The sequence below is a fragment of the Phascolarctos cinereus genome, unplaced genomic scaffold (assembly GCF_003287225.1).
Source record: "Phascolarctos cinereus isolate Bilbo 61053 unplaced genomic scaffold, phaCin_HiC Scaffold_5;HRSCAF=322, whole genome shotgun sequence".
NCBI classification, from domain to species: Eukaryota; Metazoa; Chordata; class Mammalia; order Diprotodontia; family Phascolarctidae; genus Phascolarctos; species Phascolarctos cinereus.
The window spans coordinates 161,351,984-161,377,482 of NW_027555958.1; the positions used below are offsets into that span (position 1 = coordinate 161,351,984).

The window sequence follows — 25,499 nt, forward strand, 5'->3', positions numbered from 1 at the left end:
GAACCAGCAAGGCTGGGGCTTTAGGAAGACTTTAGGTTGTTTTCTTCACCTCCTTTCAGATGAACGCTGCAGGGTACTTATCCACCTGGGGCCCTTGTAGTTCTGCCTCCCTTATTTTTGCTGACGCACTAGGAGACCCATTTGCTGGGCTGCTCCCCATCTTTCTTCTAGTTCAGCTGTTCCAGGTTGTTTTTTTCTGAGGTGATATTTTCTGCGTTTTCAGAGGTTGATAGGGGAGAGTGAGAGCGACTACCATTTTACTCTGCCATCTTGGCTCCCAGAAGCAGAAAAATGACAAAGTCTTTATTTTAAAAATAAGCGACAACTTAAATAACTAGAGGGGTATTTAGTGCTTATACCTATATCATACCAGTTTAATAAAAATAGTAATGCCATAGATATTAATTTATATATTTGTGCAATCCAATCAAGCTACCAAGGAGATTTTTTATAGAGGTAGACAAAATAACATTCATTTGGATGAACAAAAGATATAGAATCTCAAAGATAATAATTTTTTAAAAGGTAGGAATGAGGGAGAGATATGGAAAGGAATAAGCATTTATTAAGTATCTATTTTGTGCCAGGCACTGTGTGAAATGCTTTACTAATACTATCTTGCTTTACATGAAGAGGGAATAGCACTTCCAGACATCAAATTATACTAATTAATAGAAATCATGAAAACTTTATGATACTATTTTAAAAATAGAAAACTAAATCAGTAGAATAAACTAGGCAAGGAAGATTGAGAAGCAATTGAATGCAATAAACCTAACAAAAGACATTACTTTGGGAAGAACACACTATTTGACAAGAATTGCCACAAAAACTATAAACCAGTTTGTCAGAAATTAGGTTAAACCAAGTCTTTACACCACATTCCACAAAAAAATTCAAAATGGATACGTTGTGGTTTTTTTCAGTCATTTGCAATAGTGTCTGACTCTTCATGACCCCATTTGGGGTTTTCTTGGCAAAGAAACTGAAGTGGTTTGCAATTTCCTTCTCTAGCTCATTTTACAGATGAAGAAACTGAGGCAAATAGGATGAAATGACTTCCCAGGGACATACAGTTAGTGTTTGAGGTCAGATTTGAACTCAGCTAGATGAGTCTTCCTGACTCCAGACCCAGCACTCCATCCACTGTGCCACCTACTTGCTTGCAAAATCTAGATATATGAGGCCATACCATTGAAAAAAAAAATAGAAAAGGACCAAATCATGTACCTTTCACTGCTTTGGTAGGTGAAGAATTCTTAACTGAACAAAGGTATCATAAAATATAACACAGATAATTGTGAATACATGAAATTGAAGTTTTATACAAGAATAAAATTAATGTTACAAGAATGGGAAGGGAAGTAGTCAACTGGGAAAAATATTTGTATCAAATATCACTGATGAGGATTTGATATTCAAGAAGTATAGGGAACTAACACAAATATATAAGAACAAAAGCTATTCCTTAGTGGATAAGTGGTCAAACATATAAACAAATGGCTCTCAAAAGAAAAATCATAAATGCTAACAACCATGAAAGATTGCTCCAAAGCTCTCATAAGATAAATGCCAATTTAAAAAAAAAATGACTCTGAGGTTTATCCTCACACTTTGCAAATTGGTAAAGATGATAAAAGTAATATGTTGCAGAGATCATGGAAGGCAAGGGACAATAACACTCTTGGTACACCTGTGAATTGGACCAACTGTTAAGAGAAAGCAATTTACAATTACACTAAGAATGTGTATTAGGTTTTATTCCTAATAAATACAGTGCATAATGTCTTTAATTTATTCCCCTTATCTACTTCTTGGTTCTCAGAGAAGTCAGTTCTTTTCCTGGTCTCCCTGGAACTACTCTCCTTAATGCCACTCCTTCTCCCCATTTTATTTCTGGTTTTTTCTACAATGCAATCACATTTGTTTAAGCTGCTTCCATTTATACTCCTCCCAAGGTGTCACTGAGTGAAATACTCAACATTATTTAACACCCTAATATTTAAAGAAGCCAGATCATTTTTTTCATATAACCAACGTATGTTAGTTACCAATTGACAATCATAAATTAAGCAGAAGCCTCCTTATCATAGGACACTTTATTCAATAATGATAACTAATATTAGTTTCAAATGACTGCAATTTGTAAACTAATTTTGAAAACATTTGTGGTTTACTGCAACTAGGGATAGAAAATACAGAGTTGACCTGTGATTTCATTGGTATTAAGGACTCCCAGGTGAGACAATTCCCTCTACCCATCCCTGTAGGCCCTTTCTCTGTATCTGTCATTTGCCTAGATTAGAATAGTAAGAGGTTAAGTGACTTCCTAGGGTCCCACAGTCACCATGCATTAGAGGCAGCACTTGAATCAGGTATTACTGCCTCTGAGTCTGGCTCTCTATCTACTACATGAAGCAGTCTTTCTTAACTACAGCTAAGGTTTGGAAGCCAAGGTTGAAAACACCTCTCTTTTCTCTCATTGGCAGCTGTTCTAGTTCTAGAAATGCTGGTATATTTTCTGCTTTTCTGAGTTATACTTTTGCAATCATCTCTCATGCATAAGTAATTTTATAAACAGTAAATGCAATCATATTATGAATAACTTACAAATGTGAGGAGAAAATCTTAAAGAAAAAGGGTGAAGTGGATTCTTTTTGAGATCAATGGCAAAAATAAAATTATATTTTTTATATTCCAAATGGGAGTGAACAGTTCCCTCTACAATCATAAACATGTTACGTGTGGTAATTATTTTGCTTCCTCTGTGGAACAGGTCACACATGTCTTAAAAGTGGCAACACTGAAAGGTTTGATTCGACTTAGGTAATCATTAAAATGTCAGCTGCCTTTCAAAATACCCTTTGGATCTGCCAAATTGGGCTAGAAATCACGCATGGATGGGTTTAATCAAAAAAGAGCTGACAGTTTCTGCTTCTGGTCAAGAAAAAAAAATACAGTCCTGAACAAAGAATGGGCACTCCTGGTGCTTAATAATCCCTATCCCAAATGCAACTCATAGTTTATAGAAGTAAAAACTGTTATGCCATATTAAGTTTACAATTTTTCTGACCTTGGGAATTCATTTTTGTGTAAACCTTGTCCCAGAGCCCATTGATATGTAGCTCTCTCCTTATTGGTGGAAATGAAGGCCCTGCCCTGCATGAAGGGTAGGGGTTGAATTGGTAAGAGGTGAGAGAACTCAAGCGTTTGCCAGTTCCTGTTTGAGATACCTCAAAGTACTTCTGGCTTCCAACTTTGAAAGAGGGCACGGAAGAGGCCAATCCCATTTCAGATTACTAAAGGAGAAAACTCCAGGAACACATGAGAGGAGCTTGAAGTCTCTACTATGTCCCTATATTTAATTTGCTACTCTAGAGACTTTGGAGATTTTCCCCTTGGGTAAGACACAAGACCCTCTCTCTTGGCTGAGTTGAGTTAAGCTCCTTCATTCTGTATTGTCTGATATTTCTTCACCTATGTATTCCTTCTCTGATTTCTGTTTTGCTACGATTTGGATAAATGAATTTCTTTGCCATTTGCTATCTGTGTTCATTGTGCAACTGGTATTAGGTAGGGAAGGGATTTAACCTTGGATACAGAGTCTGGGCTCCTCTGTTCCCCTCAAAATGACTAAGTGATCAGAAGTTAGATGGAACCTGGTCTTATATCCTAGACAAACAAAATATTTAAAGTAGCAGATAAATGTACTTTTAGCCCAATACCATACTTCTCTCTGAGGAGAGTGAAGTTGTGGCCTCCAGCCCCAACCTTCTGCTTCCTCTCCAAGAAAGAATGGAAGTTTCCCTTAGAAAAGGGTTGAGGGAGAAAAGCTTACAGATGTCTATTCTACTTCCCTTTGAACCATACACACAATGACAGGCCTCACAATACATGAGTCTTTCTACATATCCAGGGCCTGCTCCACTGTCCTTACATTTAAAAACAAGAAGAATTAGAACCCATCCTGCTTTCTGAAAATGTGAAAGCAACCTGTCATTGTCATGGAATAAATCAAGCTGAATTGGAAGCAACCAAAAAGGCCACATTTATTCCAACTTATAGTGATGCATGAATCCTACAATATCCCCACATGAGGTCAACTAACCTCTGACTTCCAATAATGGTGGTGAAGCTATTAACTCCCAAAGCAGCCCACCTAACTTTTAGGGAACTCTAACTATGAGAAAATTGCCCTTACTGTTTCCCATAATAATTCGGTTCCAATGTAATATTATATTCTGGCATGCTGTGGTTAATGGAATCACAAAGAGTCAAACATGAATGACAGAATAAACAAACAACAAGTATTGTGTGAAACTAATCAATTTTGTTAGACTGAAAATAAAGGGGTCCTGGTCCTTCTAGAATGAGAAGGTTTGACATTATATACTAGCATAGAAACTATCTTTACATTTATTCTATGGTTTTCAGTGGGATGGGACTAGACCTGTACAGTCATTGCTATAGGGAACTCCCATTAAAGAAATTGTTTCTGGCAATGCTCAGGATCACATAATCAGTATGTGTCCAAGAACACAGATATTTCTGACTCTGAAGCTGGTTCTCTACCCAGTATATCAGCTTTCCTCTGATATGGTTTTCAATGTAGCAATTTTGTTCTCTTAGAGGTTATCGTGAAATTTTTTTAAAAATTTAAGAATGAATAATAAGCTACTTAAAAACCCTTAAGCAGCAGCAATGCCAAAAAAATTGAAATTTATTCAATAAAAACTGTTAAGAAAATTTGATGGCTCTATGGGAGAAAATGTATTTGGATCTATACCTTACAACTTATACTACAATGAAATCTAACTGTATCAATAAGACAAATATTTTTAAATTATTTTAAAAACTAGAAGAAAATGGAATAATATATTGTAACTATGAGGGGAAATTTTATTGAATATAGAAGAAGTCATCAGACACAAAATCAGTGGTTTCAACTATGCAAAGATAAAGAGTTTTGCATAACTAAAACCAATATTTCAATTGAAATAAAACAACAGACTGGTGAAGAAAGGCATTTAAAGTAAACATGTCAGCTAAAACTTTGACATTGCACAATCTATACAGGATTGATTCATGTTGACAAGAGTAATAATGTATATTTCTCAAAAGAGCAATGGTCAAAAAACAGGAGGATGGACATTTTAAAGGAAATGAAAACTGTCAATACCATAAAAAGGTATTCAAATTCCTTAATAATCACAGGAGTTAAAATCAAGATAAGCTTATCATATAACTTAACCACCATTAGAATAAAAAAATCAAATATGATAAAAATCATTATGTCAGTAAGATTGTGAAAATAAGCAATCTAGTTGATTTAATCCATTTATGATTAGACTACAGATTGGTGGAAACATTTTGGAGAGCCATAAGTGATATACAGTTAATCACAAAACTAGTCATGCTTATTCCCCAAAAAATCAAAAATAGGAAAAAGTGAGTTATCCTTCCAAAAATATTATTGGATACTGCATTGTTAATAGCAAAAAAAATTGTAAATGATCTGTTTCTGACAATTGGTGAATTGACTTAATCAATTATGGACAATTCATCAATTCATATAAGAATATCATGCTGTTATAAAAATAGAAGTATGAATACAGGAAAATGTGGAAAGATATGTAAAAATACAAAATGATGCATGCTATAATCAATAAAAGGAGAACTATATGGAATAAATTCATTTTTCTCTCAGGACATTTTATGTAAATATATACACACAGACATATATATGCACATGTGCATATATATATATAAGACATATATTCACATATATATACATATACATATATATGTATACATATATAACACACACACACACACACACATACATATATATTCACAAATATATGTGCTAAAATATGGTATTGTGGTAGAGGCCCAGAAATATAATTCCTACCCTTGAGAAAGGTTTCCATTTAGTGTGTAAATTTTTATTGTAGCAAAACAAAGCATATTAGGCCAATCTAATCAATTTGTGCCATCTGTGAAGTGCCTTTTTTCTTATGGTATATGTACTTTATCTTAATTTCCACTGGACCCACAAAATTCAGCAGCTTTAGGAGAGCAGTTCTGTTTAACCAATTTATAAATACATAAATTGATACAATATAATTTGAAGAGGAATTATATTCAGATCCCCCTAACTACTAGGGAAATCTGAAAAGACTATCTATAGGAAGTGCCTGAAAGGAAGCTAAAGATTCAAAGAGATAGAAGTGAGGAGGGAATGGATTCCTAGCCCAGAGACAGCCTGCACAGAGACAAAGGGTCAGGAGATCAATTATCAATTTTGGGAAACAACAAATAGGCCAGCTTTCCTGGAATAGAAGTATATAAAGGTGAGTAATGTAAAATAAATAATGGAAATGCAGGCTGGAGCCAGACTGTAAAGGACTTCAAATGACAAGCTGAGGAGTTCATATTTTATCCCAGAGATAAAGGGGAGTCTTAAAAATTCTTGAGCAGGGTAGTTACATGATCAGATGCATGCTTATTTTGGCAGCTGTGAGGAAGATATATTGGATGGGGTTCAAAGGGACTAGAAGCAAGATATTCAATTACAAACTTATTATTAAGAGTTCAGACAATATGTGATAAAGGCTTGAACTAGGGTGGAGTGAAAATAAGGGGATGGATGTAAGATGTTTGAAGTGTATTGTTTGCAAAAATTGTGGAGATTATAGACTATTCTTGGCAGTCATGAACTTCTACTGTGCCCTTCTTAAATACCATAGACTTGGGAGGAGACGGAATGGGTACAAATTTGAAGACAGGATTTGATAAGGATAAGAAAAGATGAGACAGAAGGAAATGAAGGCCAGTATAGCTACTGCAAGAGGATTGCCTTCTAGTCTGTATTGACTTTTAGGGGTATCCCAAAGATATCTCATGGAGAACATATCTTCATTTAATTCAGGTATTTCATTCAGTAAAAATTCCTTAAACAAGCTACTGTATATGCAAAACTGAGTTCAAATTTTACCTCAGATACTGGTTGTGTGACTATGGGCAAGGTGCTTAATTAACCTCTGCTTGTCTCAATTTCCTCAACTACAAAATTAGGATAATAACAGCACCCACTTCATAGGTTGCCGTATCAAATGAAATAATATTTGAAAAGTGCTTAGCACAGTGTATGGAACGTAGTAGATACTATATAAATGTTTACTCCCTTCCCTCTCCCTCTTCTCCTTCCAACCCTCTAAATGTGGAATTTATTTCTAGATTGTCAGTATGGACATGACCCATCTATGGTTGCTGTGGGCCAGTGCAGACCATTTCCGCTGTCATTTCCTCTCTGGGTTGAACCTAATGCAAGAGAAGGCCTGAGACTCTGAAAAAGATTCAGTGCTAAAGACTAGAGATACCCAGAGCAAGGCTATCCTCTTGGGATAGGCACCTTGCCTATAATCTCCCATTGACTCCATAGATCTGGGAGAGCTACAGAATAAGATCACTAGAATGTAGGGGCTATATATAGTCCTCAACATACCCTATTCTTACAATGAAGCCCAATTTCCCATTGAGGGGAAAACCACAATGCAATAAACGAGGCCATTTTAAGCATCCTCAGTAAGAGAATTAGCAAAATAAAACTCACCTTATGTCCTTGTCTCTGATAATGAAGCCCATAGCATTATGTAATTACTTGACTATAAACCTACTCATGGAGTCCAGATCACTGTAGAATTTTCCAGAGATGTGCTATGAGCTTTAGTTTTTTCCACTTTCAAAAACAATTTGTTCCAAACCAAACTACAACTTTTTAATCATTGTGAATCAAGGATAATTAGGCCAATTTAATTAATTTGTGCCTGCTGCAAAATGTGTTCTCTCTCTTGTACTCCATAAGGTTTCTTTCAGTTCCTTCTGGACTCACAAGGTCCAATGGCCTTAGGAGAGCAGTGCTGTTTAACCAATCAAGCATGCCTATTGTGAATGGTTCATTTCAGGTCATCCTTGCCCACCATAAGAAAATAATCCAAAGAGTAACCTTCTCTAAAGCACTAAACCCCTAAATGTTAATGTGGCTGCAATTCCTAATTCAATAAAAGGAAATGAAAGTGAGTCCACTGGAGCAGTTAATGAGTGACTATAACCTGAATGGGTTGTAAATTATTGTTGGAGATGTCCAACATTGACATTTCCTTTTTTAAAGTGCAAGAGTCAAAATGTTCATTAGAGGAGGTCTAACTACAACAACGGATATTCAAAAGCCCTACGAGAGCAAAATCATGAGCAGAGCAGTCTGGATAATAAAAATTAACATCTAGATGTAAAGAATTTTTTACAGATTACATTTGCTCCAATGAGTATGCTGTGGTTTTAAACTCAAGACTGGAACCATCATTTTCAAAGGCAATTACCCAGTTAAATGCTAAATTAAGGTAAGCAAACTAATTTTCTTACAGCCCAGGAAGTGGCAAATATATTAATATATATTCTCACTGCAAAAGCTGTTTTTAGGGTGATTCAAGAATTGTCTGTATTTGTGACTGATAATGTGTAATAGATAGACGGTTTTATTTCATTGCTGTTGGTGATCTGAGTATGTGTACAAGACACAAGCATCGGGATCATTGAGCCTCTTGCCTAAGAGCTTATATGCAATGGTTTGGGTATCAACTGTTACAGATTACTAGTGACAGCATGTTCGATGCTTAATAAACCATGTGATGTTACACACTGCTGCTCTCAGCTTCCCTTAAACTTACTCAAAATGCCACAGGGTTTCTTTCAAGGGTCATTTAGCAATACATTCAATAACTAAAGGATATCTCTTTTCCAACATCGGCTCAGTGACTAAGTCTACTCAAAGGATCGTAAATGAAAGCATAGTTCTAGATGACAGGAGCAGAGTTCTAGAGCTGGAAAGGACCTCAGGGGTGATTAAGTTCAAATATCTCATTTTATGGATGTGAAAGTTGAGGCTAAGGGAAATAAAATGATTGGCCTAAAGTCATCCAGGTAGTAATGGGTCAGATGAAGCATTTGATCCTAGGTTCTAAGACCACAGAAGCAGTTGTCTTTCAGCCCAGTGCTCCATTATATTTTATCACTGTTGAGTGTCTTCTGGCAAACCCAAGCAAAATCATCCCAAGTCTGGATCTCTCTGCTTGTAGTATCATTTGCTTTACTTTAATATGTTTTTATCTGGGAGAAATGAAGAATATAAAATTTTCCTTCTAAACCAAGGCTTACATGCTTACTTAACAAAATAGGCAAGTGCAGCTAGGTGGTTCAGTCGATAGAGCACTGGCCCTGGAGTCAGGAGGATGTGAGTTCAAATCCAGCCTCAGACACATGACACTAGCTGTGTGACCCTAGGTAAGTCACTTAACCCCAATCGCCTCACAAAAAAATAGCTCACATCTATATAGCATGGAAGTCCTTTTTACACATTACCTTACTTGTACCTCACAACAAATTTGTGAAATAGTTATAACAGGTATCAATTTTTGCATCTTGCAGAAGAGGAAACTGATACTCAAAGAGCTTAATTGACTTGTACAAGACCTCATAACTACTTACTGTCATAGGCATGAATTTCAACTCAGGTCATGCCTAATTCCAAGCCTAGGATACTTTCCACCATAACATGCTGCCTCTCAGTAAATCTGCCTCAGGTGGAAACATTAAAAAGAATAGCAAATTTATGCAGCTATAACAAGATCTCATTCAATAATGTGACACTACAAAACAAAGTTCAGGAAAGTAGTAAGTTCTTTTTTTGCATACTAGCGTTGAATCTGCACATGTGCACATATATACATACATGTACATACATATCCACATACATTTTGGGGTTTTACTATTTTTTGATATTTGAATTTAAATGAGCAGCTATTTGGGGGACATATTTAAGTTAGCCAATTCTTGGGAGAGAGAAGTAGATAACACAGCACACAATTGATACATAAGAGTGGATTGAAAATTGAGCAGAAAAGGGATAGAGAAGGTGTGGAAATTTTCAAAAATGAGAGAATTAAGACCACAAGTTTCCTTTAATCAACTGAGCTCAGATCCAGGTAATCATATGAAAGTCACCGTTTATGTGAAGAACAACTCAAGCCCCTATGTAGAATGATACATATAGTTGTTTGTTTGTTTGTTTATTTTGTTTCACCTTATTTATATTCATCACCTTCATGGAACACTAGTCAGCTGCTTAGCTCTTGCTTGTGATTGTGGTTTAAATCAACCAACTGATTGGTTAATAAACTAGGTGCTAGGCATGGGGATTCAGAGGCAAAAACAAATGTCCTCAAGTAGCTTACATTTTACCTGGTGAACTGACATATACACATATAAGTGCATGCAGAATTGCAAAATTAATAAAATGTAATATTTGGAAAGAAGGCACTAGTAGCTGGAGGGATACAGAGAGGTGCCATCCAGAAGAGGTAGTGTGATACAGTGGAAAATATAATGGCTTTACAATCAGAGGACATGGGTTCAAATGTCCCATGACACTTATGAGCTACATGATTTTAAGCACTCACTTACATCACCTGTGAATATATATGAATATATATTCATATGTATATGAAGTCAAGAGAAATAAGATTCTTAAAACAATTACAACCACCAGCTCTCATCTTTATTCTTCTGGATATTGCATCTTAAAGTTGTAAAAATAAGTTCTTCATAACCCAAGCTAATGATTTCATGTACAGGACAAAACTCAATGAATTCCATGAGAAAATAAACAACAAAAAAATTTAAGCTATTTGGAAATAGAAGAACTATTCATGGGTTGTGGCTCATAGGCAATGTGAGAGGAACAATGTTACTGGAAATACTGCTGGAGAGCTCCTTAGAGCTTTGAAAAGACTGAGTACAGAGCTGAACAGAATACAGCTGCACCGAACTAGATATTTAATACAGTCTGAAGCAGAGCTGAGACTAACACAAGCTACTTCCAGAATGTTTCAAAAAATTATTTCTCATTTTTACAGAAAAGAGAAAGAAAAAGATATCCCTTTCCCAATCCCAAAATTTTCCTAATCCCAAAAGATTGACCCTCCTACACTGGGTATTGTTGTTATTCTGGTCTGGTCTCAGAAAATTGCAGAGTATCTCCTTCAAACTTGGCATTTCCAAGAATTTACCCTTAGTACCTCTCCAGATATTGCAGATGGGTGGAGTTGGGACCAGAAGTAGACAAGGTGGGTAGTCTCCTAGGGCACAGTATGCAACTGATGCAGAAGGTGACAAATTTTAACATTACTTTTTTTATGAGTGAACCTATTTTTCTAGTCAGAAAATTCCACTTTTTATGGCACACCAGTATTCATTCTGACATGTCAGGTTGCATATGTTAGAATGAAGCTCAGAATGTCTCAGTGGGAATAATACACAGGTATTGCCACTTGCAGTCCTTATCCTGATTGTGGGGGTAGGTAGGTGGTAGAGTGGTGCTGGCTAGACTTGGAGTCAGGAGAATTCACACCTGAGTTCAAATCTAACCTCGGACATTTACTAGTTGTGTGACCATGGGGAAGTCACTTAACCATGTTTGCTTCAGTTTCCTGATCTGGAAGAATGGAAGAAGGACTAATCTGAAGAAGGAAATGAGAAATCACTTCAGTATCTTCACCAAGAAAACTCTAAATTGGGTCACAAAGAGCAGCAGGGGATCAGTCTGTACACCACTGCCAACTGTTAGTCGGCAGGGGAAGTCAGATAATCAAATAGGAGCAAGGATGAGGATAAAGTTGGGGTTCGATTGATGTGCCAACAATCAACCCCAGTTTGAAAAAAAACCACTCTTTTATACATTATACTTATTTCCTGAGGGGCTGATACTTCTTGGACTACTCATTTTCCTTTTTCATAGGATCATAAAATGTTGTCAGTATAAATCATCTTAAAGATTGAACCCATATTTCTCATTTTCCTCTGACGAAGGAACTAAGGCTCACAGCATTTCTTAGAAGTAGTGAGGAAAAGAGGATTGAACTTGGAGTTAGAAAACCAGGATTTGAATGATACTCTGCCACTCAGTAGCTACATGATGATGCATGTTCTGAACCTTGGTCAGCAGCTATAAAATGGAGATGATAATACTGGTAATAACCTGCCTCACAGAGTTGACATGAAGGATGCACTTTGCAGACCTTAAACAGTTCTATTAGTATGATGCTGCCTTACTGTCATCTAAAAGTATACAGGATTTTCTGTCCCACATTTGTTGTCAAGAGACCAGAGTCATGATGAAAATGTGAACATTGATGTTTGCACCAAGGTGCAAAAATTTAGATTGCTACCAACTCACATGGTTTTTCAACAGCATAAAAACAACTTCATAAGAATAATTAACTAAAATTTGGAAGTATGGCAGCTGAATCCAGATAAATTGTCTCTGGCCTACTAACTTCCCTGACAGATAACTAACTCCCCCAGCTATTTTTAAGGACATGTTTTTGTGATTTTTTTGCTTTAAGAGCAAATATTATCAATTACGACTGCCTGAGCCAACAATACAGCTGCTTTTGGACTTGTAAAATATGACAGTAAATCTTAGGACTGTACCTGCAAAATCCAGTGTTCACCTTGCTCTGAAATTATCATTCTCTATTTCCAAAGATGTCATATATACCTAACATATAGCAATTTTTCCAATCCTGATTTATTAATTCTTTCAATGTTGTTTTAGCAATTTCCAGCTCCTTTCTTTAATACAATATAGCTCCTGCCTATGTAACACTAACACATGATTTAAAGAGCCTCTTATTAACACATTGACCTTAGAAAATATTGGTATAGTTAATTGAAATGATGGAAACCTGTTGTGATGATCAGGGCATTATTCATTTGATTCAGTTTCCTATGCTGTCGTTAATATTGAATTTTAAGTCACTTCCACTATTAGTATCTCAAGAAGTTTGAAATATTTATGCATTATGTGAGGAAAAATTTAAGAACCTACAAAATTAATAGCAATGGATTTAATTTCCTTTTCTCACTAAGGTGTATTTTTGACTTGGATGGAGGAAAGACTCCTTTGTTAGATTAGGAGTCAGGAAAGCTGAGCTTTCATCCCAGTAATTTACTAACTTAATGTGTCAATTTGATTAAGTCCACAAAATTTCTGGGTCTCAGTTTCCTCATCTGTAAAATAAAGAAGTTAGATTAGATGATGTCTAAAGTGCCTTCCTACCCTCAAGTTCTGTGGGCCCATCTGATACTAGATTTGTGACTTTCAGAAGGAAAACCAGACCAAATCCAGCCAGTGTATGTTCTAGGATCTTAATTTAGCTTTATTCAATAAAGAGTAGAATTCAAAGTGAGGTAAGGAGTTTATCTTTTTACTCAATCCAAGGAATTCCATTACTCATTTGAAGATTGTTTCATCTATCAGGAAGTCATAAGTCCCTTAGGGCAGTGTCTTAAAGAACATTCAGGGTGGAAAATCATTTACTTAAAGTAGGAAGAATACTCATGGCTATTTCTGGATAATCACTTTCCTGACTCTACCTTGATTTTTTCCCTTCTCTATCATGGCATGATGGATCGGGAAGAGTGCCTGTGTATGATCAGGATTAAAATGTCATTTATAGATACTACTTCATTATCTTCACCCTGTGAGGTAGTCATTTCAAATATTTTAATTCTTATTTTACAGATGAGGATATCAAATACTCAGAGAAGTTAAGAGATTTGCCTAGTATCATCTAGTTAGTAAATATGTAGAATGGTTCCCTCTTCCTCTGTTTTCCTCCTTTTCCTTTCCCTTCTTCTCTGTGACAATAAGAACAAAAGCTGCATATAGGACATATTTATCTTTTTTAATTAAAGATTGTTATATTATGTTGTCACCAGTACTTAAAAAAGACAAACTGATTATATAAACATTACACATAGCATATATATTAACATATAGCATGACAAAAATGTATTAACAAAATAAAAATTTAGCACAGACTACTGAAGAGAATACCGTATAAAGCAGAGAAGAGAATGTACATTGATATGGAAAGTCAACATCCTTAACACAAACATCCCACTTCTCTAGTTGATATCTGAAAAGAATATTATGTCTATTGCCCTCATGACTAGAAAATTTCAAATGAATTTTATGTTTTAGAATAGATAAATCTCAGCTAATAAGACTCTGAAAATGTTTCCTTACTAAACTAAGTTAGCACTAGTCATTTAAAGTTTTTTCCTGGCAGTCCAAAGACATTTTGGGGCCATGTAACAGTTTTGCAAGTCTTAAATGGTTTCACATTTCTTGAAAGCATCATAAGAGCAAAAACATGAATATTTTAAGCAGCTTAGCTTTGATTTTAATATATTTGCTCTGGCTAGGCTGGCAACTATCCAAAATGTGGGTAATTCCAACCTCATTTAGGACAGTAGATAATATGGACTGATGGACTTAAAGCAAATAAAGGCATTTATTTCTTTTACAAAATTATTTCCTCCAGATTAAAATTGCCAGGATTGGGTGAATTTAAAGATGAATGAAGAACAAAATTACTGAAAAGGGAAATGAAAAACAGACAGAATGAAGAAGCTACTATTTCTTATGCTGTTCTCAAGAATGGATAAAGGTTGAAATGTAGATGAGAAACAATCATTTTGAAAACCTTAATATGTTGGAAGTCAGTACTTCAGCAACATATGAAAGGAAAGGCTTCAAGTTACAGGAGGCAGATATTCCCGCTACATGACAGCATTATGAGAATAAGTAACAAAAAATATGTATTTCATACAAAATTCAATTATTCTAGGATAACTCCTTTTCCTGTCATTCATTCTACTGTCAGACCAATTATCCAAACTGCTATTAAATCACATGTGAAATTGATTGTCATTATTTGTCACCTCCCACCTACAAGATGTGGTTTCTTTGTGAGTGTTGAAATGTTGATGTTTAGGTGTTCCAACACAGGCATACTAGTGAAGCCATCATAATGGGTACAGATGTTAACACATTCCCCAGTAAAAAAAAAATAGAATTTTAAAAAATATTCAAGTACTGAATAAAGGAGCTTCCATTTTTGATGCTGGGAATTCACTAAGTTTAAGAGTTGAGATTCCTTTTCTATTATTCTTACCATAGGTTTATGTTGTTGTTGTTGTTGTTGTTGTTGGGGAAGAAGAGAATTCATATATTATGGTAAAAAGTAGTTGTATTGCTTATGGTTTGATGTTAAGAAATTGGTAAGCTTTAATTTATTAACAATATTACTGCCATTGCCACATGAAGGATACTACTCTGTAATTAAACCAGAGCATCATACTATGCTGACTGTCAATTCCATAGCTTGGTTTCCTGCAGAAAATATTTAACATATGGAGATCCATATGTTTTATTTGTATATCCATATGCTCTGTTTCTTTATATGTACCTCAAAATAACTTCACTCCTGTGCCAATTTTGTGGGAAATGTGCCACCTATGTGCCATTAATTGGTTAATAAAATCTTAAGCTGTTATTTAGGAATAGCATTGTTTCAAATCTTAAAGAGATGTAGAATTCAGGCTAAGTACCCTATACTTAAAACAATGATATGGCAATCTATACATAGACTTTCTTTTATTCCAACCATGTATGTCATAAATATGTTAATATAACATTCTGTTATAATATAAAATACATCTTGAATACAACCTTGTTTTTATTAGTTTGATGTACAACTCCACACAGAACTTTTTTTATTAATATTTTTTAGATATTTTAACTGTGTAAATCTTGTCCCTCTCCTCCTACCCCCACCGCAGAATGCAAGCTCCTTGAGAGCAGGGACTATCTTGTTTCTGTTTTTGTATCTCCAACACAGAGCAGATGTTAATAAATATTTGTTGATTTCAACTGAACTAATAGAACATCGTTAACTATGTTACTTAGCTGTATAATATAGTTTTTAAAAAATTCTCAGCCTGGTAGAGTGGAAAGAACTCACATTCTAGAGTCATAAGACCTGGACTCAAATCCTGCCTGACAGTTATTACCTAACTTACTTTAGTGGGTCTCAGCTTCTTCATTTATAAAATAAGAAGGATACAATAGATGGCTTCTTAGGTCCCTCCCAGCTCTAAAACCTTGATACTATAAATTAAAATATGATAATATGCAAAATATTTTACTAGCTGAACATTTGTAGTAGGAATGAAATGTGTATGCATAAAATATATGAAGATATTTTGTTGTGTTACTCCAACAAAAATATGTATACTTATCCATGGTACACAGTTTAGATAATTTATGATATGATCACCAAAATTGGCTATTATTGTTGTTCATCTGTGTCTGACTCTTCATGACCTCATTTGAGGTTTTCTTGGCAGATATACTGGAGTGGTTTGCCATTTTCTTTTCCAGCTCATTTTACATATGAGGAAACTGAGGCAAACAGGATTAAGTGACTTGCCCAGGGTCACAAAGCTGTGACTGAGGACAGATTTGACCTCAGGAAGATGTCTTCCTGACCCTAGGCATGGCACTCTAGCTACTGCACCACATAGCTGCCCTCAAATTGGCAGCAGAAATACTGAAAATTTGATTCTGTATTATATTATTAGAGTTGGCTAGATGGTATAGTGGACAGAGTGCTGGACTTGTAGTCAGAAAGAACTGAGTTTAAATACTGCCTCAAACACTTACTAGCTGAGTGACTGTGAGTCTAGCTCTGAGTACTTCAATTTCATTCTTGAGATGAAGATAATAATAGCATTTACCATGCAGTCATAGGCCTCTAAATTTTCGTGTCCTGGAACAAAAGCTCAGCCATCCCCAGCAAAAGGCTCTGGCCGCAGGAATTTGACTACAGGAAACTGATGGTGCCTCATTACAAATCTTTGATGTTGTTGTTTCATGGAGTTATGGACTAAAGTAAGGAAGTATATCAGAAAGGAATTAACACAATCATTTGTGTGCGTATATATATGTGTATGTATATACATATATATATATATATATATATACATATATTGTTTAGAAGTCTTTGTACTAGGCAATCTAAAATGTTTAGATATTGGAGACAACACAATTTATGTACATGATAGGTTCATAATGTAGCCTTGATTTTGTTATCTTTTTTGTGTATTGCAGGGAGGAGGGGGAACTGTTCTTAGGAAAATCTAGAACTGATTCCAGTCTGCACTAGAGGACTGAAGTTATAATACAATTATAATGTATAAGATGCATAGGTAAAAATATTATTAATATTCTGAAACTTTGTGTTTATTTTTCTTTTCCCTCTTAGTAGTGACTGTGAAGTTTTCCCAAGGAGTCTGGCAATTCATTTCTCTAAATTATTCATATTTAATAGAAAAGAGGTGTTGAATCTTTTTCTTACAGTTCTCCTATAAATTGTTGGGTATCTTGTAGCAGAGATTTTTGTCTGGGCATATGTTGGAGAAGATTCCTTTTAACAGGCCCTTTCAATTGTTAGATTCAATGATAAGAAGAATGGAGAATGTATCATACAAGTGACAATTAAAGGAACTGGGGGTATTAATCTTGGAGAAGAAAGAGCATGCCAACTATTTAAAATGTTTGAAGGACCAAAATATGAAAGATGGGTTGTGTTGTGTGGCCCCAAATGGTAGAGTTCAGAGAAATGGGTAGAAATTACAGAAACAACTTCTGTGCATTTTATGTAAGGAAAGAGTTACTGAAAGTTTGATCCCAATAAAAATTCAATGAGCAGCTTCAGTAGGTGGTAGATTTCTCCTCACGTTAAGTATAGAGCTGAAAGAGACTTCAGAGGCCATTTGTCCAAACTCTACCCCATCTGATGTCTGAGAAAAATGAGATCTGGAAAGATTATGTGACTTGGCTAATATCAGCTAGTCATTAAATAGCAGAGCTGGCATTTGAACTCAGGTTTTCTGATCTAAATCCAATTCCCTTTCTATTGTACCACACTGCCACCTCCTAGGAGGGCTTTAAGCAAAGAAAGAAGGGCACTTTTGGGAGATGTTCTCTATGGGATTCTTGACCACATTATATTGCAGAAATAGCCCTGGATTTGGGATCAGATGACCAGGGTTCAAATCCTGCCTCTACCACTTACTGCATGACCTTGAGCAAGTCATTTATCCTCTCTAGGTTTCAGTTTATTCATCAGTAAAATGAGGTTAGACTAAGATGACTCTGATGGTCTTTTACTCTTCCCAGTCAGTGACTCTCTGATCCATTTAAGTCTGAAATAGTATCTTATTTGTTTCCATAGTAAAGAACACACTTTGTAATGGAGATTTTCATCTGCCCACTTCCCTACAATAGAAACAAACATTTTAAAGTAAATGTTTTGAAATAAATTCCTGTATTTATTTTTTTTCTTTAGATCTGTGATTTCTTCAGTGTAAGGAGCAGCAGTGAGCAGTTTGGGATGATTTTCCCAATGTAGCCTAATATAATCTTTACTACCACTCAATTCTGAGCCAAGGTCATTGGCCTCTAGAGTAACTTTGAAGATATATCATGGAAAATAGATGTTTTCATCCACTTTGTTTTTCAACTATATATGGTTTTATCAATTTCTTTCTTTATTAAAATCACTGTCATGTTTTTATAGGAAATGGTTTGGATAATCTTAAAATTATTTCTCTGGATAAGGCTAGCTTCTTAGATGATCGTGGATTTATTAAAACCCAAACTTACTTGTGATATTCTTAGTATGCTTATATGTTCTAGCCTTTTTAATATTCATTCATTAAATCTAGAGCTTACTAGAACTATAAAATCCTCTGCCATCTGTGTTTGTTTTGCACCTAACTGCTGTTAATACATTTTTTTAAATTTTAAAATGATTCTTCCCTTTCTCTATTATTCAATATATCATATAAAGGAACAAATTTTTTCCACTTTTACTTGATTTAATATGTCCCTAACATCTTGATATAGATAACTGAATTTTCCGAGGATTTGGTAAGATTAAATAGAACGTATGATACAAAATAAAACTGCTAGAATTAGAATATAGAATAAAAAAATTTATTTTGATAATAATCATAGTATTTCAGTGATACTGACTTCTAGTTGCTTTGACTAAAGTGAAGGCAGCAGAGATGGCAGCATTGCAATCTCTAAGTCCAGGACCGGTCCTGCCTCTGACTAGTTAACTGGTTGATCAAAGGCAAGTCATTTAACCTCTTGAGCTCTCAATTTCTCCATCTGGAAAGTAGGGATAATGATAAAAAATACCTCAAGTACCTATCCCCACATTGTTGTCTAAGGTAGCTCAAAACGAGATAGTAAAGGCAAAGTTCTTTGCACACTTTAAAATGCTGTATAAATGGTTATTAGTATTATTATCATGGCATCCGTAGTACTTTAATAGAGACACTATGAGATTTTCCCATTTTATGTGCATAAAACATCTTCACCTAGTGAGCCTATGTAATGTATCAGTACCATTAAAATAAATATTGCTACATATTCAGACTCTGCTGTTATTGAGCATTTTAACCTTTAAAAAATAAATATTTTCAAAAGCATTTTCACTTTTTAAATAGGTAGAAAGACCCTAATTGAAACAACTATGAAGATTTATTCTAAATCCAAGTATACATGAAGTATTGAACTGTTTTGGGGAGGTTTTTAAGTAATTGTTTAATTCTCCTCATCTGTTTAGCAACACAGGTGAGGCATGTTTTCATAATATGTTTTCATATACTCTCTCCAAAGTCTTAGTAGAATTTTAGTTTTAACAGCTTAAAATAGCACTAAGACTTTTGGGAAAACCTATATGTTAAAAGATTTTTGTTAATAATCATCTCAAAGATTCCAAACACATGAGACATTGACAAAATCTGAGGCCAATTATACAAGTAGTTTATTATCACATAACCACAATTTAAAATTAAATATCAGAAGATAACAAAGTGCCTCAGTAAGCAAATTTATTCGTGTACATGATTTATACCATCTCATTACATAAATTACTTCATTATATCTCTTGCAGAGTTGATTCAAAAGTCTCCTACTAGTCAATCATTCTTTACTGCTAATTGGCTTTGTTACTTTGAGATTATTTCAGGTAATCACAACAAAAGCACATTCATTTTATAGAGTACAGTTCAACGAGGATACAAAGTTTTCAACATATACATTGTCATTACTATTGCAATTGTCATGTGTTGGGAGTGGAGCATTTTCTTTACGCATCTCATACTATCTTGCTAATTACCCCTCTAAGAGCACTGTAACAATTGGTATATCAGAATCAGTATATCCAGCTTATAGGTTCATTGCTAAGATACAGGTCAACAAGCAAGCTAATAACTAAAATGGGTTTAGGACACACCATCTCATTTTTCACCTAGATTATATACAATCCAGAAATCATCTCAGAAAAAAAAATAATATCAGTCACATAATTTCATAGGATTGTAGCTACAGAACTGGTAGACAGGGACCTTAGACCTTGTGTAGTCCAACCCCTCCATTTTACAGGAGAGAAAAACAAGGCCCATAGAAGTTAAGTGGCCTCATCAAACTCATGCAAGTAATCAGTGATAGTATGTGAATACAGGCCTTTTGAGTCCCTTATACTGCTTTTCCACAAACAAATTATCCATATATCAAATTTCTACTGGAATAACTACCTATAGGTATTTTAGAAGGGAATTTAACTTAGCAACAGGCATTATACAAGCTATGATTAAAAATCATTATGAAAGTATGAAAATCATTATTTTTTCACATTAAGAAATCTATGAGTATTTGAATATCAAGAGCAATATTTTTCTCTCTGTTTCATGGGCTGTAACATGAGTTTTAGGTTGGAGGCTGTTGGTAAACTATACTGTGGCCCAGCTGATATATTCCTTTCAGCTGTCTTCAAGATTTGTACTGATCACCAATGTCAACTATAGCATGAAATGTAAAGCATTCATCACTAAAATGGTCAAGATGAACAGATTAGCCATACAGTGGTGCACAAAGATATGGTCTGTGTGGTGAGGTTTTCTAACAGATTGATGGGGCTCTTATTTCAATAGTTCAGAGTTGTGTGAGTTTAGGAGGGTAGTTACTGCTTCCATCCATGCTGATCCAAATCCCCCTATGCCTTAGTAGATTGTCTTTGTGAATTGCTGCACTCTATATAATTCTTTTTCAGTAGTCAGTCTTCTGGTGAAGGGTATCTCGGAGCTCACCTGTGATGGTCTTCTGAATGACAGACGTGTAATATTTTGCCAGAATCATACTCAGAGTTTTCCTCTTGGAAGGACTTGCCAGCACTTGTAGTGGCATAATATTCAAGAACCCAGGGCCAAGCCTCCCAAATTTGATGCATTAGTAAGTACAATGTACTCATGTGCTAATTTTACCATTATGTTGATAAGTGTGCCTTTCTCAAGCTATTAACCACTTACTCTTCTCCTCCCTCCCTCCTCCCCCAATTTGGAGATTTTCATCTTGGCTATCTTTTAGAAGCTTTAAAAAAAAAACAAATATATTGTTTACTTACTAAGAAAATTAAAACTTACAAAGTGAAGTAATTTTTTTATGGAAACTCCTATTAGCAACTGTAGGCAATGACTATCTAAAATGTACTTATAAATTCTTTGAGCAGTTAGAAAGCACAGTGGATAGAGAGCAGGCCTGAAGTCAAAAAGACTCATCTTCCTGCATTTAAATCTGGCCTGAAACACTTACTGGCGATGTGACCCTGGACAAGTCACTTAACATTTGGTTGCCTCAGCTGCTCATCTGTAAAATGAGCTGGAGAAGGAAATGGCAAACCACTCCAGTATCTTTGCCAAGAAAACAAAGAATTAGACATGACTGAAAAAGCTGAACAACAACAACAACAATCCCATCAATAAATAACACTTTAAAAATGATTTCTACTATATATAAATATGTATAATATAATTATTATATATCATAATACACAACAGATTACATATCTAATGTATAAAAATATAATGAGTATTTTAATATGGTCATATTTCATATACAAAAAATAATCAGATATCCTTTAAATATCTGCATAAATGAACCTGAAATACTATTAAAATTAAATGGGATAAAACATTTATATTCTGATTCTTCCTATAATTACTTTGCTTACCTAACCTTATTTATGTGAAAATTGGGTTGCTCCACCTTGTTCAATATCTTTCATTGCTTTACAAATAATAATAGCAAAAGGGATTAAGTTGTCATGTTGTTCTTCAAAGAGACTAAATAAATAGATTTTCAGTCCCTTGAGATTAGAATCTCTATTTTTCCAAATATTAAATTGTTTTATTTTTTGAATGATTACACAAAGCAGACAAAATATTAAAACCTATATGCAGCCTGCTATGTACACAAATGCTTGCTTTTTGAGAAGGAGCATGGTACCACAGGATTGGAGTCAGGAAGAGCTAGGTTGAGATCCTGTCTTTGATGCTTACTACCTCTGTGATTATGAGTATAATCTCTCTGAGCTTGAGTTTCCTGTAAAAAGGGAATAATAATATATGATTTCACAGATGTTTTAAAGTTCAAATGAAGTCCATATAAAATGCTTTTCAAACCTTAAGCCACTGTACATTAAAGCACAGTTATAATTATTTAAGTCACAAATAGATAGTGTGGCATAACCCACAAAGTGACTTCATTATAAGTTTCTTGGAGATTCTGGTCATTAGACTAGTAAGCTATGGATAACACAATGCTTAATACTCCATATTTAATTAAGATTTTAAAAAATTGAAGAATTTTCCATTGGAATGTTCATTGACTTTATATTCAGATGCTCCTGAGTCTAAGGCAGGGTATCTTAGCACAGGCTTACGTGATTCAAAATATTGTAGAACACAGGTCTGTTAGAACTAAAGGATTCCATCAAGTATTTGACTTAAATCGAGAATGAGTTTCTTTTTTTCAAAAATTTTAAAAAAATGCATTTTAATGTAAGAATTTAGAGAGCCTGTATTATCTAAAATACGTCAAAATCTCAAAGAATTTCTGTGTTGCTTAACACTATGGTTGTTAACCACTCATCCTTAAAAATCCTTGCATACTGAACAAACCCTGGATCTACTAAAATGTGCACATTTATAGCAAAATCTGATCTATCATCTTATAGTATCTACTGCCATGAAAGTCCTTTATTATGTGATTTTATTGTGTAGTGAGCTTCCATTAGGGCAGACCATCTCAGATGCAGTATACTCCATGGGATCACAGATCTAGAGCTGGGGGAACACTCAGAAGTCATTTAGTCTAATCCTTTTATTTTATAAATGAGGAAACTGCAGGCCCAGGGAAGCTAAATGCCCGAAGTCATATGAGTAGTAGGTTGTTAGAGGTAAGATTTGAATTTAGGTTTTCTAATTCCAGAGCTTGTGCTTTTTCTGCTACACCAAAACTGCCTCCTCATATCATTAAAGAGACTGACAAGGAAAGAAAGTAAATTGGTCACACAACAAGAGTGAGATTTAGACTATCCATGTGCTTCACTGATATTTGAATATTTTTTAAAACAACCTTGAAGATCTCTCTCATATCTGGTAGACTCTAGGGTGAAATCTATGGGAGATCATGAACATGAATGGAGCAGAATGAGTAGGTATAAATGGGTCACATTCTATACCATGGAAAGCAATGCCCACACCAATGAAATCTCACATCCATAAAAGTACTGACATGTGAGAAGGGTTATACTACTCCCTTAATAAACGCAGGGCAAATGCCTATGATTCTTCACTAGCTGAGTTCTGAGGTAGACATGCCATAACCCAATTTAACCTTGAAAAAAATACAAACTGTTGGCACAAAAACACACAAATTGTGCCCAATAGCAGAAAAGTCACCTAGCAATAATTAAATTACATGTTAAATCCTGGGTTCAGGAGAAGTTAACAAATTAGTCCCTCAATTTTTCTGACATAAATGACAATGTGGTTTCTCTTCTTGAAGTTGCTCAAGTGATTATTCTGATTATGCTTGATTTTCTTGAATTAATCTAGCTAAAGCACTTTAAAATATTTAATATATCCTTGGTACACCTGGAAATTTGGATTCATAGAATCAAAATAATATATTTTAAAATATCTTAACTCAAGAAATTTTTTCTTTTAATCTAGGAGCCAGGTAAAACAGTTTGGAGATAGGTCAGTTTTTCAGTCTTCAAGAAAAAAGATATCAGAAAAAGAATCATGTTATCATAGTAAATTGGGTCTCCAACTCAGGTCAAGACCCAAATTAGGGTTCCCAAGGGTTAAAGGAAAAGTCATAAAGTTGTTCTAGAAGAATAGAAGTGGCAGAAGAACACATCTAGATAGGATGTATATTGGACCATATATAGGAATGGGCAAAGGCCTTGGTGGCTAGTGTTTTGTTTTGTTTTTTTTCCTTTTCCCCTTCACTTCCTTTTTGCCCTTTTACATGAATGTAGAGAGTATAGCATAAGTCTAAACTGGAACATTATGGTGGAGGTTAAGAATTGCAAAGGGTACTGAGGTGGAACTCCCCTGCTGCTTTTGTGCATAATGAATAATAATAATCGTTTATATTTATATAGCTCTCTACAGTTTACAAAGCACTTTACTCAAAACAATTATCGGATCCATTTTGCAAATGGTGAATGTGGGCCTCGGAGAGACTAAGCAACTTAGCCACAGATACAGAGGCAGAGTTAAGACTCAAATCCTAGAGTTTTGACTCTTCAGTCTGGTACTCTTTGCCCTGGGCCATGTTCTCTCTCCCGACTGGTATTATCCAGTGCCTAAGGCTTTTCAAGTTGTCATGATCATCAAGTACAAAAGTGTACAACTGGGAATAATAAGATGTGCTTCTGTCTTTTCAGGCTGCATTGCCCTGAAAATACCTTGAATCTTAAGGAATTGCTAGAAGCACTGGACGCCCTGCTTCAGACATTTGCTGAGTTCTGCCAATCTAAAAATGGCCATTTTTGAAAGATAAGTACCTAAATTTTCCTTCTTAAAATTCATAAATCCAAACAAAACAGGTGTTGAAATGAAGAAATACCAGTTCAGGTAAAAAAAGACCAAGGAATTTAATCTATTTGTGTCTACATGATAAATTGTGAATCGACACAGGGTTATACCTGCCAAAAAAGCTAATGCAATGTTTGTTTTCATTTATTTATTTATTTTTAAGCTTTGGGATAGGGGAAATCACAGTGAGGAATCTCTATCAATGTAGGTTCACACCTCTTGGGTAACTTATCGAGACAGGGACCAGATCTGGTGATATCACTGGCATAGGAAATTCCCAGGGAAGAAAACTCAATCTATTAATGCAGGCCAGCACTTTTCCTGAAATGTGTAGCCTTAGAGCATTTCTGAGGGCATTGAGAGGTTAAGTGACTTGCCCAGGATTGTATAGCTAGCACATATCAGAAGCAGGATTTGAACCCATGTCTTCCTGATTTTAAGAGCATCCAAAAATGATTGTAATACAAAAACAAAAATAACACCTACACTTCATTTTAAAGATTTAACTTTTTAAAAAGTCTTTATGAGTTAGATTTCTAGAAACATCCCATTCCCTTTGAAAGAAGTCG

At 34.9% G+C, this 25,499-nt stretch overlaps 1 protein-coding gene across 1 annotated transcript in view; it reads right to left on the minus strand.

Moving 5' to 3' along the window:
* The window catches only part of GRIK2 (glutamate ionotropic receptor kainate type subunit 2), a 798,700-nt gene that overhangs the window by 733,605 nt on the left and 39,596 nt on the right, over window positions 1-25,499 (minus strand). The gene's annotated exons all lie outside the window — the stretch shown is intronic.